Genomic DNA, 15,751 nt, shown 5'->3' on the forward strand with positions numbered 1-15,751 from the left:
AATCCGTTTTCCAGTTCTAAACTTTCTCTTTTTCTGAGCTTTGCCAGCACACTATTCTTTATCATCAACTTTTTACTGTTAAGGTCGTTTACAGTTTTTGCTGCTTCATCAGCTTTTTCAACATCCAGAGTATTGATTCGTAGACTGGTTGCTTTTCAGATTTTCTGAATGAAAGCTCATAATTCTAAGAGATGAATGTTATATTATACATATGATGTTCTAGTATAGTTTTGAATTCAAAGTATGGGATTTGAAAGGTGTAAGAATCTAAGAGTGATATTTTCTGTTAAATCTTAGCTTGGATTCTGATTTTTCAAAATCAGAATATGTAATCAAATTTGGATGCGAATGGTTATTTTGATTTCTAGGAAAGAATATATATTGTTGTGAAAGTAGTGAGTATAGTTGATGATTTGCTGAATTAAAATCGAAGAATGTAACATATTAATTGTGAATTTATATATCTTTCGGGTATTACCTACCCGTTAAAAGTTTCACAAATAATATTTTGTACCAGAAAATTTTATTACAGTCTTTATGAAAATATATGCATGTATATTTTCTTCAGATGTAATACAGATTTAATGAGTTAATATCATATTAAGCTCATTTGATTTTCGGCTGGATTAGAAATGAATAATTTCTAAAACATTAAAGATTTAATAATCTTCACGGAGTATTTTACTAATGTAATCAATACTTCGTTATTCAGTTTTATTGATATTTCCTCAGAGAATCATGTTGGTGCTCATGGAACTCTTGCTAACTTCGCAAGGTACGAATGATGTTTTCTAAAAAGTTTCGAATACATCGAAGATGAAAGTATAAAATCAAACATATAATTGAATAATATACTTAGTTTATTATGAAATGGAATTCATTGAGTTGAAACGGAGATTATGGTTAACGAAGGATGTACATCATAGCATATCAGTAACATGAACTAACCGAGTAGTACCTACTAGTTAAGATTCACATGTAATAGCTTAGTACGAAAGGATTTATTTTGATTTCAAAATTCATATATATTAAATATACATATAATTTCTTCAGGGGAAATGAGTTAATACTTCGTAACGCGTTGATATAATATACGCGTTGTTAATTTGTGATGATGTTGGTGATTATGAAATTGGCGAAACTTGTAGTGCTACAGGTTTTGCCGGTGTTGGTGATACTGACGGTACTGTTGATGCTCCTGGTAAAACAAATCTAGCTTGTAAATTGTGCACCATTCTGATCAGGGTTTTATTTCATCATTTCTATTCGCTCAATCATTTGGTTTATAATTAGAACTAGAATAAGTAATCTCTAAAACTTTTAGAAACTACATATTCTCTGCAGAATATTTCTTCGATGAAGTTATGAATCAATACTTCATCGTTTGTTGTTGTTGGTATTCCTTATTATCTATGGTGCGTATGACGTTGATGTTCGAGGTACAGATTGTGATGTTGAGGTGTGGGATGCGGATATTGTTGTTGGTAGTGGTAATGATACTGTTGGTGTTGATGATGGTGGTATTGTTGATGCCGGTGATGCTGTTGGTGCTTGTAATCTTTGCACCGTATTCTCCAAAGTCAGTACCCGAGCGCGAAACTCGTTGACTTCTTCTATTACACCGGGATGGTTATTGGTTCAGACAAGTAGATGAATAAGATCCAGAATCTGAGATAGTATATAATCATGACGAGATAATCTGGAAATGAGAGAGAAAATGGTGCTTCGGATAGGTTCACCGGTAAGTGCTTCAGGTTCTTCGCCAAGAGGGCAATGTGGTGGATGAAAGGGATCACCTTCTTCTTGTCTCCAATGACTAAGTAGGCTACGAACCCATCCCCAATTCATCCAGAATAGATGATGGCTAATTATTTGATCCATTCTGGTTACACTGTCTTCGGAGTTCAGGTGAATATCCATATCGGAATAGCTGTCGGAGTTTAAGGAATTTGAACTAGATACGTGATCCATCTTGTATAATTAGAGGGATGATTTTTGATATGAAATAGATTATAGAATTTAGATTGGTACTCTTCAACACATAATTTACATATGTATATATAATACCAAAATCCCGTAAATTACGGAGAAATTTTCGGAAGATGTTAGAAAAAGTTTACAGTAACAGATATGCTAAGATATGAATTTTGTCGGTACACTATCTATGCAGTAAATGCAGTAAGACGTGTCTAGACTTAGGAATGATAAGCATGTAATTTCTGACTAGAAATGATAAGCGAAAATTGGTAAGAACAAATACGGTCATAGTCCAGACTCACTAATGCATCCTAACAATTACCAGTTAAACACACTAATGCAAATTCTGGTTCCCTATGACCTCAAGCTCTGATACCAACTGTGACGATCCTTCCAAATCCCTTTGGACGAATACATCATTCATTGATTTCATAGTGAGGTTTTGACCTCTACATGATACGTTTTGTAAACATTGCATTCTTTTGAAAAGGCACACCATAAATGAATATATAAATCCAAAGTTTTCTACGTCTGATGATTTCTACATATAGACAATCACCGTATATAATAGTTTACAATACTACATCCGTTGACAATGCAGTCAAAATAAGATACATGGTGATGATTTTGTGAATGCAAAGTTTTCTTGAATAAAGCATGTATGACTCCATGCACATAGCTTGTATAACGTATAAGCAAACAGCGGAAGACTTCTAGGAACCTGAGAATAAACATTTTTAAAAGTGTCAACACAAAGGTTGGTGAGTTCATAGTTTTAATGTTGCGCATAATCTGTATATAAAGGTGGATCACAAGATTTCAGTTGTTTCATCCGAAACGTTTATCAAAATATTCTACAAAATTGAGCACCCTGGTAACCAAACTTAACGTATATATAATAAATACCCCTGTTTTAACATACATGCAACCAACATGTACAATACACGCAAACCAACATGTACTAAACTCAAATAGCATACGTCTATTTTATCGTTCAGGCTAGGGTTTCTATACGTGGAACAGACGGGGATGTCAAGCCCTATGGATCCATATATAACTACTCGTGCCCACTAGTTCTTATAACCGGCAGTTACTAGTTACCAAAGCTAAGAGATTTTCGGTTTAAACTCGGTGTAGAATTTAGTATGTACTTGTATCTTTTGCGTTAAAAATAAAGTGCATGTATTCTCAGCCCAAAAATATATATTGCAAAAGCATTTAAAAAGGGAGCAAATGAAACTCACCTTAGCAGCACATAAGGTCATTCACCGAAATATGACCGAAATTCGGAATGCAAAATAACTGTAGATCTCAACGTATCAATATTGAGATTCAATATTGCAGGAAGGTACGTAGACACAACAGAGATGATAAACACTAGGTTTGATCTTTAACTCATGGTCATAACCCCCAAGTAATACCCATAACCTCCATAGCTATAACCCATAATTTTCTTAGCTTAAACCCGTTCGAAAAGCTTGTTTTGAAAATAACTCGCTCATGACCTCGTCGTAGTATTTTATGTATAATACTACTAATAATAATACTCCTAACTATAAGATTAATAATAATATTAATCTTAATAATAATAATAATAATAATAATAATAATAATAATAATAATAATAATAATAATAATAATAATAATAATAATAATAATAATAATAATATGAATAACAGAGGGAGTAATATAGATGTAAGTGGGTGTGTCGAGCAAACTGGCCAATTTATAGAATGTTTTTGAATTCTGACTGCCATGTGATCGCATGGGTTTTATGCCTATTTCTCATGCGGTCGCATGGCCCCAAAATCCAGCTCACAATTTTTTTGTTTTCTTGTTTGTCGATATATTATTATATATATATAATTTATATTAATTATATATATATATTATATTATATTCATGTATATAGTTGACTTGTAATTTTAGGTCCGTTGACTCGTACGTTGATACTCGACTCGTGTACCATTTTCGGTTTTTCGAACGCACTTTCGTACGTTTAGAAAACTAGCCTTTTACGTTACACGACGTGTACCCTTATTAATAATTTGACTTACTCATCAATAAATTACCTTATAAAAAATGTAACTTATAAAATTGAGCGTTGTGGTCATTTGCTTCTATAAATCAGTGACTCGTTGTTTATCAAAATATATTATTTTAAATCAGGACATTTTTTTTACTAAGTTAATATCATATTTTTGTAAATATATATATATATATATATATATATATATATATATATATATATATATATATATATATATATATATATATATATATATATATATATATATATACACGTATATTTTTTAATCCAATTATAATGGTTCGTGAATCGTCAGGGTTTGTTCAAGGTTAAATGAATGTATGAATACATTTTCCACTTCTTGAGATTCAACTTAACAAACTTTGCTTATTCTTGTCAGAATAATATAAAGATAAAGTTTAAATTTGGTCAGAAATTTCCGGATTGTCACACATGGCCTTCTTCCACTTTTCAGATTTCATGGCTTGATCAACACTTGTTGGGATTTCTTCAGAACATAAAGCAGAATTGAATTTTTCTGCTTCGATGGATAGGTTTCCTTGTGTAACATTAGCCATAGGATACGTTGACCTTTGAGCTTCTTTATCTGGGGAGTATCTTTTTGGTGGTATTCCTCTGTTGGCTCTTTGCGGTAGCACATATCTTTGTGTGGTTTTAACGGAAGTTGGACTGTTTTGCTCTCCTTGTTCATTACTCGAGGAGTTTTCATTTAGTTCAATGTTGGGTAATTCAGGACCAGGGTTTGGTGCTTCGGGATCTGGGTTTGATGATTCGGGATCGGGATTTGATGATTTGGGATCGGGATTTGATGATTCGGGATCAGGATTTGGTGATATGGGATCAGGAATTGGTGATTCGAGATCATGATTTGGAGTTAATATTTGGATATTATCGAAATTGGGTATTGGTGTTTGAGTGTTACTAGGTTTAGGTATCCAGGTTATCCAACTGAGAGTGTCGTTATCCTTTTTCTCCCCCTCACTCGTGAGTTGGGTATCATAAAAATATTCGGTTTCGACAAAGTCACAGTTCATTGTTGTAAAAACATGACGTCTTTTGGGACTATAACACCTATACCCTTTTTGGTTAATTCCATAGCCCACCATGACACATTTTTTCGCACAAGGATCTAGTTTGTTACGTTCATTTTTTGGAATGTGGATAAAGACCGAGCACCCAAATATTCGAGGTTCAATACTAAATGAATTCGAAAGGGTATGAAATTGAGAAAGAGTATCTTTTGGAGTTTTTATACCCAAAACTTTAGTAGGTAGGCGGTTAATAAGGTAGGTAGCGGAAGCAAGAGCTTCGGGCCAAAAACTTTTCGGAACTTTCGATTCAATTAATAATGCTCTTGTCATTTCTAAGAATAGTCGATTTTTCTGTTCGGCTACTCCGTTTTGTTCGGGAGTATGAGCACAAGATGTTTGGTGAATAATCCCTTTACAAAATTGTTTCATTGACGTATTGACAAACTCACCCCCATTATCAGATCTTAAAATTTTTATATTTTTATTAAATTGAGTTTGTACCATTTTATAAAAAAGGGAAAAATTTTCAAACACTTCTGATTTGTGAGTTAAAAAATAAATCTATGTCATGCGTGAATGGTCATCGATAAATAAGACAAAGTACCGTAAATTTCTCCCCCCAACAACTGGTGCAGGACCTCACACATCAGAATGGATTAGAGCAAAAGGTATATCTTTTCTAGTATTACTAGGTTTGAATGTACTTCGGTGACTTTTGGCCAAAATACAAGTTTCACAATTTAAATTAACATTTGAGGGAAAAAGGCTAGGAAATAACGCATGTAAGTATCCGGCAGAAGGATGACCCAATCTCCTATGCCATAACCATGCTTCCCTCGTAGGTGTTCCATGAGCAAGCGTCACGCTACCTTGTTGGGTTACTTCGTCCACATAGTACAACCCACCCCGTTCGGTACCACGCCCAATAATTACCCCAGTTCTAATATCTTGAAGGATACAGAAAGTGGGGTGTAATAAAACGGAAAAATTTAATTCTTTTGTAACGTGACTAAAGGATAAAAGTTTATGGGACAGGGTCGGAATATATAAACAATTAGATAAGTTCATAGTCGGAGTAGTTTTAATTTTCCCACCCCCTTCTACTTGTACAATGCCCCCATTGGCCGTTTGAATTTTATTAACCCGTGGTTTTGATTCGGAATAAAAGTCAGATTTTTCAAAGGTCATGGTGTGGGTAGCACAGCAGTTAAAAATCCATTCGTTATTTTTTATATTATTTGAAACAACATTAGCTTTTCCGGTAAAACAAGAGTTATTTAAAAGTTTATTTTCCAAAAAATTAGAGTTTTTTGTCTGTTTAGTTTTTTTATTGATAACACAATTTTGGGTCTGGGCATCATCTAATATAACATTATATTGAGTTTTGGCCTTATCTAAATTAGTTAAGGGATCAAATTGGTCCAATAAGCTAAATTGGTTCTGAGTATGGATCTAATCCTTATTTAAACTTGCCAACCCATGTATTGGGCCCAATACATCCCTTGATTTATTCCCCTCTCCCGTATTCATATTTCCTGGGTTCTTAATACGTCTAATTTTTTTGGTGAAGCTAGGGTTAACGAGCTTTTGAGCCGTTTTGTGAATTTGAACAGATTGATTCAAGTCGATTGACTTTCCTCTCATGTTCAATTTCTCTGAAAAAAATTGGGTTTGAGGATTTTCCCTTTTTCCTTTTTTTATGAAAGGGATTTGCAAAATTAGGGTTTGAGGGTTTAATCCTCACCCATTTGGTTGATTTGTACGATTGAGACAGGAATTGAAAGTTCGAAGTACCTCTTTTCGAATTCTGAGATGATCTTAGGACGCCGTTGCCGGTTACCTTATGGTGGCCGCCGGCCATCATCGCCACTTCAGCTCTTTTACTATCTTCGACCGCCGCTGTTGCCGCCATCTTTGCCGTTCTGATGGTGACCAGTGGTGGTTTACAGAGAACACTAAGGTAAGTGTTTTTGCTCAACCTTAATTGTTCAGATTTGAGATTTCCAGTTTTGAAATCGTTGCAGTTGCTTTGAGTAATACAGCTGCCGTCACTCATTGACATGACAGTTTTGTTTTTTAAGCTACCGTCGATTCTCGACATGGCAGATTGAATTTTTTTTTTCCGGTAAATGATTGAAGCTAAAAAGGGTGTTTGATCCAGAATCAACACTCCTTCAGCTCTGATACCATGTTAATCAAGAAAATTAAAGGCTGTAAATAAGATATTTATTGATCAGTTGATTTTTTATTGACTGAATTGATTATCTTTACAATGGCTAAGGGTTCCTTTTATATACAAATATTCCTAACAGCTATTTCTATTTGAAGTATGGTTCCATAATACATTTTGGAACCACTTTAATGAAAAAGGAAATATCTTGCTTGGTAGTGTGCTGGTAACCATTGAAACCATTGACCTATGCTCACTTGTGATCCTCTATTTTGGGAAGTGATGAAGTACACACCTTCTGATCCTAAAGTCAAATTACTAAATATTGTAATTTGACTTTTGTTGACTTTTGTAGCTGTTCACTTTTGTAGCTGTAATCTAACACAAGATCACTAGTTTACACAACTTCTGTAGGTAGTTTATGTTGGTTTTATTTTTTGATAGAAAAATTGATTTGGTTACTTTGTGAAGGATGTTATCCCACATAGGTGGGAGGAAAAAGTTGGAGGGGACTTGCTTGATTATAAAAGAGGGGTTAAGTCTTCATTCCAAATTGCACCAATCAATACACTTTAAGTATTTGATTATTTCTTTCTTTCTTACCCTTGTCTGAAAGTTGTATTAGTTAAATATTTTGGAGAGTGTAGTTGGTTTAAGAGAGTCGTCTATATCATTATAACAATTTGTGATATAGTGTATTTTTCTCTTTGGGGCCGGTGATTTTTCTCCTGTTTTGGAGTTTCCACGTTAAATCTTGTGTTGTGTATTGTTCTTATTTCTTTACTGTTATTATTGGGCTGGGTGGTGGGAATTGGTGAGACCGTAATTCCCTAACAACTGGTATCAGAGCGTCAGGATTGATGGGGGTCTCGGTTATAGGAGTCGGAGTATGCTCTGTGGTTGCCACGAGAGTGGATCGTCCACATCAGAAACGAGTTCTATTGATCGTATAGGGTATCTGGTTAGACAATATTTTTTCTGATTCGTAGTAATAGTTGGATTTGTTAGTGGCGAGTTGTGGATTTCCGATTTAAAGGGTCCTGGATACCTGCTACATCTTTTGGCTATTCGAAACGTGAGCAAATTCAGAGAAAGTGTTGTTTATAGGATACGGATACGATGTCGAAGTTCAGTCCAATGAGGTTTGATGTAGAGAAATTTGATGGGATGATCAATTTTGGCTTATGGCAGGTTCAAGTCAAGGATGTGTTGATTTAGTCCGGGTTACACAAGGCATTGAAAGGTAAACCCACTTTTGTTCCCGGCAGTGATTCTAGCAGTAAGTTCGATGAAGAAGAATGGGATGATATGGATTTGAGGGCAACAAGTGCGATTCGTTTGTGTCTTTCAAAGAACGTGCTTGCAAATGTGCACGGGTTATCAACGGCAAAGGAGCTTTGGGTTAAATTAGAGCAGTTGTACCAGGGCAAGGGCATCTCAAATCGGTTGTGTCTTAAAGAACAATTTCATACTCTGCGTATGGATGGGGGTTCAAAGATTTCAGATCATCTAAGTATTCTTAACGGTATTGTTTCAGAACTGGAGGCTATTGGAGTTAAAACGGATGATGAAGATAAAGCTTTGAGGTTGATATTATCTTTATCATCGTCTTATGAACACATGAAACCTATTTTGATGTATGGGAAGAAAACTCTGAAGTTTGAAGACGTTACTAGCAAGCTCCTATCCGAGGAGAAAAGACTGGAAGGTAACGGGGTCTCGTCATCAGGAGATACGATAGTGTTGTGTTCGGATAGGCGAAAGAGAAACTCTGGAAAGAATCTGGTATGCTGGAGGTGCGGGAAGACTGGGCATGTAAGGGTTAATTGTCCAGGTGGAGCTAATTCGGTAAATGGTTCTAAAGGTGCTAATGATGTCTCTGTTGTTACGGAGAGTGACGAATTCCTCTGAAGTCACGTCATCCTCATGGTGTGTCCGCGCCACCGTGGAAAGGGATGTTCGTTAGCGGTTCCACAATTACACATGGGCATTGGTTTGGCGTTGATGCAGGTTGTGTGGTGGAAACTGATGTTGTAGCTGATGGAACTTTCGGGAAAGCCAAACAGGGAAGTTGCACCATAAAGTTTCAGCTGGTTGTTCAACAACATGTGCCGAGGTGAAATGCTTGGAATGTGATATTCTAAGTGCTATACTCTTAATGGTGGAGTATGATAATTCTTGTTAAGAGTTATGATTGTCTGTGATGACAATGATTGTCGGTTTAGACAATGTTCGGTAAAGATGCAAGTTTTGTCTCTTGGGAGATAATGTCATCGGCATGAAGATGAGGATCTTGAAGTTGTCGTCGAGGAAGCATCTATATCGGTTATCCTTATAATGTTGAAGTATGGTTATCTTTTTCTATCAAAAAAGGTGGATATTTGTTGGTTTTATTTTTTGATAGAAAAATTGATATGGTTACTTTGTGAAGGATGTTATCCCATATAGGTGGGAGGAAAAAGTTGGAGGGGACTTGCTTGATTATAAAAGAGGGGTTAAGTCTTCATTCCAAATTGCACCAATCAATACACTTTAAGTATTTGATTATTTCTTTCTTTCTTACCCTTGTTTGAAAGTTGTAGTAGTTAAATATTTTGGAGAGTGTAGTTGGCTTAAAAGAGTCGTCTATATCATTGTAACAATTTGTGATATAGTGTATTTTTCTCTTTGGGGGCCGGTGGTTTTTCTCATGTTTTGGAGTTTTCACGTTAAATCTTGTGTTGTGTATTGTTCTTATTTCTTTACTGTTATTATTGGGCTGGGTGGTGGGAATTAGTGAGACCGTAATTCCCCAACAATTTATACATCTTTTATCTTTACTATGTATTGACAAGCAATGACCTTTTAAGTTTGATTACACAGTTCATGACAGAGATGAAAGAAACGGCTTGTCATCTTGGAGAATATCTCTGAAAGGTATATCAATTAGCTTGCATTTTACATTATTCATGGTTGATTGGTTGGTTGGTTGGTAATTTCCTTATTTTAGTATTACTGATGTATTTTATTTATTGTGTTGTTTGGTTGGTTGAGAACCAAACAACATGAGTGTAGTTGTTATGAATGAGCTAGGCAGGGCAACATCTTCATCTGATGGTTTTGCCATTGCATGGAGTTGATGTGAAAGACTGTTATCACTTAAACCGTAACTTCTTCTTCTTCTTAACCACACAATTCTTGATATCTCATGTTTTCATTTATATAGCTATAGATATAGATATGAAGAATGTATGTAAGGCAAACAAGAGTTCAGTGTTGCAACAAAATAAAAATAAATAAATGTTGATTGAGTATGATCTGGTTCATACATTCTTGACTTAGGCAGAGTTCAAGGACTACATACCAGTGTCATATTCCCATACTTGAATAAACATTTCTAGGTGCTAGAATATTGGAATTGTTATTATTTTGACTACCACTGGTTTGCATATGGGTTCACTTACACGATATTTGCCATACACATGGAAAACCTGTCAGAAGTAGCAACTCCTGTACCCAAATGTAATAATTCTTCACTTTGATGTTGAAGTTAAAAACAACCAATTGGATTTCAAGGTAATAAGGCTCATATAAACCATGTGTAGGCTTCATAGATTTATAGTTGTTTGTTGAATGATGATTACCATAAACAGTTTGAACTGAAAGATGGATCGCGGTATGTACCACATTATGGGCTTCTATTAGCAGGAGTAGCCTGGTTACCAACTTCAGTTATTAAGACTGCCAGAGTTCAAATTAATAGAGTCTAAAATATAAGTGAGTCTAACTTACATTAATTAATTATAATAATAGAGTTCAATTCAAAATAAATATATATTTACATAAATCATCAGTCACTTTTTAAATATACTATATTCTAACTTAAATCAACTTTCGACTTGATGTTCTACGAGAAGATTCCCTTCAGCTTCTGGTCCCAATGCTTGTCATATAGATAGTACCCCAGATACGGGTAGAACACCGCCACGAGCATTGAAATAACAGATATCACCGAGCCAACAATTACTTTTATAACCCGAGACCGGGTTGCTCCTCCACTTATCATCGAACGGGTGAACTGGTACACAATGTAGAATACAGAAAGCACGAACACAATCACAGCAACTTTGACCCCTGGAGCTGAATCCGCCGCGCAAATTGTCTTTACAGAGACTAGAGCCCCAATAATTAAGAACACGAATGCGATCCATGAGTTGAGCTCCCTGCAAAATAAGTTTGAATTTAAAAGGTGATGTAAAACTTCATTATAAGATTTAATAAAATTGTCAATACACATCGATAAGCAATTATATAACTAAACATCATCGACTTTAACAACTTTTCTCATACAGATTTAAAAAAAAAAAAAAAAAATGAGTTTTCAAGGATATGAAAGTATAAAACATTAATTTACATTTTTTTATTTAGTGTAATAATACTCCTATTAATTTATACAGTAACATCTTATATTTGTAAAAACTAGTGTAATTAGTCTAACAAGTTAGTAACCCAAATAATTCCCCCTTATACTAACACATCCCCAAAGTGAATAAATTACTCCCATGTGCTCTAAGGGGGTCTAACACATACTAATAAACCAAAGACCACTTACGTGAGTAACTTATTTGCCTAAATCATTGCAACTAAAAACTATGATGAAACTATTGTACACATATACTTAGTTTCTAGTTGGAAACAATATAGAAAATAGTAACCCTTGGTGAATGGTTATTAGTAGGAGGTATAATAGGTGGGAGGGGACCACTATGTTGGGCCAAAACCCAAAATAAATGTTGGGCCAAAATCATAAAATGTGAATGGACAAAAATGGGTTAAAATCAGATGGGCCCAGATGAAAAATGCTAATGTAAATGTGAATGGACAAAAATGCCCTAACTGGAAAATAGTAACCCTTGGTGAATGGTTATTAGTAGGAGGTATAATTTACAAAATCTATAGATATACTATCAATTTCTATATTAAGAATGGCATATTCAAAAAGTTAGGGTAAACTTTTTGGAAGTTACTGTTTTCTGAGTTTTATCATTGTTGTTGCTTCAAAACCCTTTTTGTTTTTTTACACATGTAGAAGACATTTATTTAGATACGTAAACAGAGCGCAAAGAAAATTCCGGTGGTGGCTCCGCCACTGTGTGTCACATAATTTCATGAAGATTTCAAGAATTTAAAAAAGAAAATGAAAAAATGAGATGTAATATTAACTCACTTCAATGCCTCTTTCCTTTGAAGCTCCCTGCAAAATGAGTATGAATTTGACACGTGATGTAAAACATCATTATCATCATAAGATTAATAAAATTGTCAATACACATCGATAAGAAATAATATAATTGAACATCATTAACTTTAACAAGTTTTCTCACACAGATTTATAAAAAAAAAAAAAAAAAAGGATAGTTTTCAAGGATATGAAAGTATAAAACATTAATTATAAATATACAAAATAGCTAATACTCTAAATTATATCATTTCCGTTCTTGTGTTAGTACATACTTATTCTAATAAATAGCTTATCCAGTTATCTTTAAGGTGTAAATGAGTTTTATCAACAATAACAAAGTAAAAAAGAAAACAAAAATTGTAATATTACAAATCTATAGATATACGGAGTACGATTATGTTACTAAAAAAAACGAAGTTTGAGGACTCAAAATATCATCAATCAATTTCTATATTAATAATGGCATTTTCAAAAAATTAGGGTAAACTTTTTGGAAGTTACTTTTGTTGCTTCAAAACTTATTTTATTTACACATGTAGAAGACATTTATTTAGATCCGTAAACAGAGCGCAATTTTAATTTGAATGGGGGCAAAATCCGGTGGTTGAAAGGGTTATACATCAAAGAAAATTCCGGTGGTGGCTCCGCCACTGTGTGTCACATAATTTCATGAAGATTTCAATAATTTAAAAAAGAAAATTAAAAAATGAGATGTAACATTAACTCACTTCAATGCCTCTTGCCTTTGAAACTCCACATCCTTTCCATCAATCTGAGTTTTCTCCACTTTGTTCACCATTGACTGAGCGTCTTCCCCCATTACATCTGAATCTCCTATTACATCATTAGGAGTAGGATCCTGATGATAATTTGAGAGTACCGGATCAATTTCGTTGGACATTTTACTAGCTTAAAAATTAAAAAAGTAATAATGTTTAAAATGCTACTGAGTGAACACTATATTTATGTTGTTGCCATTACCGAATGGATGGTCGGGATCAAACTAATAAGTGGGTAAAATTCAAGTAATAGAAAGTTCTTAGGAATTCATTAATTTATAGAAGATATATATAGTTTCTACATAATTCCAAATTCCAAATTCCAAATCCAAAGATGAATTAAGGCGAAAATTTTAGAAATAGGTCATGTATCTATAGGTGTTAAAAGACCAAAATACCCTATTATAATGTGGGTGAACACTAAATAGTTGAATTGTAATGATATATACATAATTTAACATATAATAATAATAATAATAGTAATAATAATAATAATAATAATAATAATAATGTGAGACGTTGATATCTTACAGATTTTTAGTTGATACTATGTAATGCTTCAAATGTGACACTACTTATCCATTGAAATTCCAAGTAACTATTGACATCTTCACCGACGAATAATTACATAGAAAAGCACATAACTGAAATGCATATTTAGTAGTAAGCTAATGTGTTATTATTAGCTTAAAATCTCATACTAGTACAAATTAATGTTAACTGCTTTATGACACAGGAAATAAACCATGTAGCCGATGTGATTCGGTGGGCGTTTGACCCTTGTGAATTCGGTTCTCAATAGTTTACCGTTGTATTACTTCTCGCTCTTCCGTGCCCATCCTAGTGTGCTAAAAAAAACTTGAGTGTGCAAGACGCAATTTTTTTTTGAGGTGGGTCGGGAAACGAGGCAAAAATCTCGTGGGTTAAATGGGATGATGTTATCAGCCCTTGGCCGAATGGCGAACTAACTGTGGGCTCTCTTAATTTCAAAAACTTAACATTGATTGGCAAGTGGTGGTGGAGGTTCCTTACCGAAACCTGCATTTTTTGTCTATACAAAACTTGCATGATCATACGAAATCCATCCGCATTTGGTTATACAATACATGCACCTGCTAAGTTGTACAATACCACATGCAGTTTTATCTATTTAGTTTAGTTATTAAAGTACGGCTGTTCATGGTTGAGATGGGCGGTTTAGGGATTACTCCTCTTCGATCCGCTTTACTCCCTAAATGGTGGGTGAAATTGAACTCGAATAAAAGCTTTTTTTGGCAAGCGTTGGTGTGCACAGTGCACTTCCTTTGGAAGCTCCTTTTCCGGTAAGTTAATCCATAATGTCTCCTCGATCAATTCCAACATCTAAAATATCTCCTATTTGGGGAAATCTATTAAATTTGCATAGTGAAGAAACTTTGGTCAATGTGGTTGGGACAAACTATTGGAGATGGAAATCAGGATACGGGGTTCAAATCTCGTTTTGGAACGATTACTGGGCAGGCAACTTTTTGCTTGGTGATCAGTTTCCCAGTTTTATTTACATGGGGGAACGATTCAAACCGCCGATGTCAATTCATTTCGCTTTTCAGAACACATAGCGAATGATCAAACAGGTTGGAACCTCCATCTGTTTGCACCCTTAACCAAGCTCGACGATTTAAACGGTATCAAATTGCAGAACATCCTGTCCAATTTCAAACTGGTCACGTGTCCAGATGAGGTGTTGTGGACCCCATCGATAAATGGGGAGTTTCGGGTAATTCGTTGCATAGTTCCGTCAAAAGTCTCTATTTTTCATTGGATAGCTTGCAAGCGTAGTAGCATTCCGGTTAGAGATGTTCTTATTCAGAGGCATATATAACCTCAAAATCATTCGTCTATGTGTACTTGGTGCGAAAACGAGGTTGAAACAATTGAGCCCTTACTACTTCATTGCCCGTGGACGTTCAAAGTTTGGTCCGCCCTCAGAATATTAGATGGGTCATCCCGGGTTCTATTTTGGATTTCTCGGCCGATTAGCACTATGGAATGGGCATTGGTGACAAATTTTTTTGGAGAATGATTGGCCCGGCTCAATTAATTGAGGCAATTACAAGCGTCTACTTATTGGCGACTTGACTGCCTCATAGAGCCTAAATTAATTATCATGCAGACTTTAAAACCCATAGAAATTTGATTCTACCATTTCCATAAAATTTACTTTATTTTATTTATATTTGTTATTTATTTATTTATTTATTATTTTTTGTATTTCTGAATTTATATATATATATATATATATATATATATATATATATATATATATATATATATATATATATATATATATATATATATAAATATATATATATATTAACTTTATTTAGGCCGGAGGTCCTCACGGAAGCAATCTCTCTACTTTGGAATAGAGAAGGATGAATTTTTCTTCCTGCAGGTGGAGAATTTTTTTCTCGACTAATGGTTAGATAAACGACGTCTCTTCTATTCTAGGGTAGAGGAAGGATTGTCTACATCTCACCTCCC

At 34.4% G+C, this 15,751-nt stretch overlaps 1 pseudogene; it reads left to right on the forward strand.

Moving 5' to 3' along the window:
* Positions 1-11,616, forward strand: part of LOC139860572 (DNA mismatch repair protein MSH4-like) — a 59,769-nt pseudogene extending 48,153 nt beyond the window's left edge.
* Positions 11,617-15,751: the final 4,135 nt, after the last annotated feature.

Source organism: Rutidosis leptorrhynchoides, chromosome 7, assembly GCF_046630445.1.
Source record: "Rutidosis leptorrhynchoides isolate AG116_Rl617_1_P2 chromosome 7, CSIRO_AGI_Rlap_v1, whole genome shotgun sequence".
In the NCBI taxonomy this organism is placed as follows: domain Eukaryota; kingdom Viridiplantae; phylum Streptophyta; class Magnoliopsida; order Asterales; family Asteraceae; genus Rutidosis; species Rutidosis leptorrhynchoides.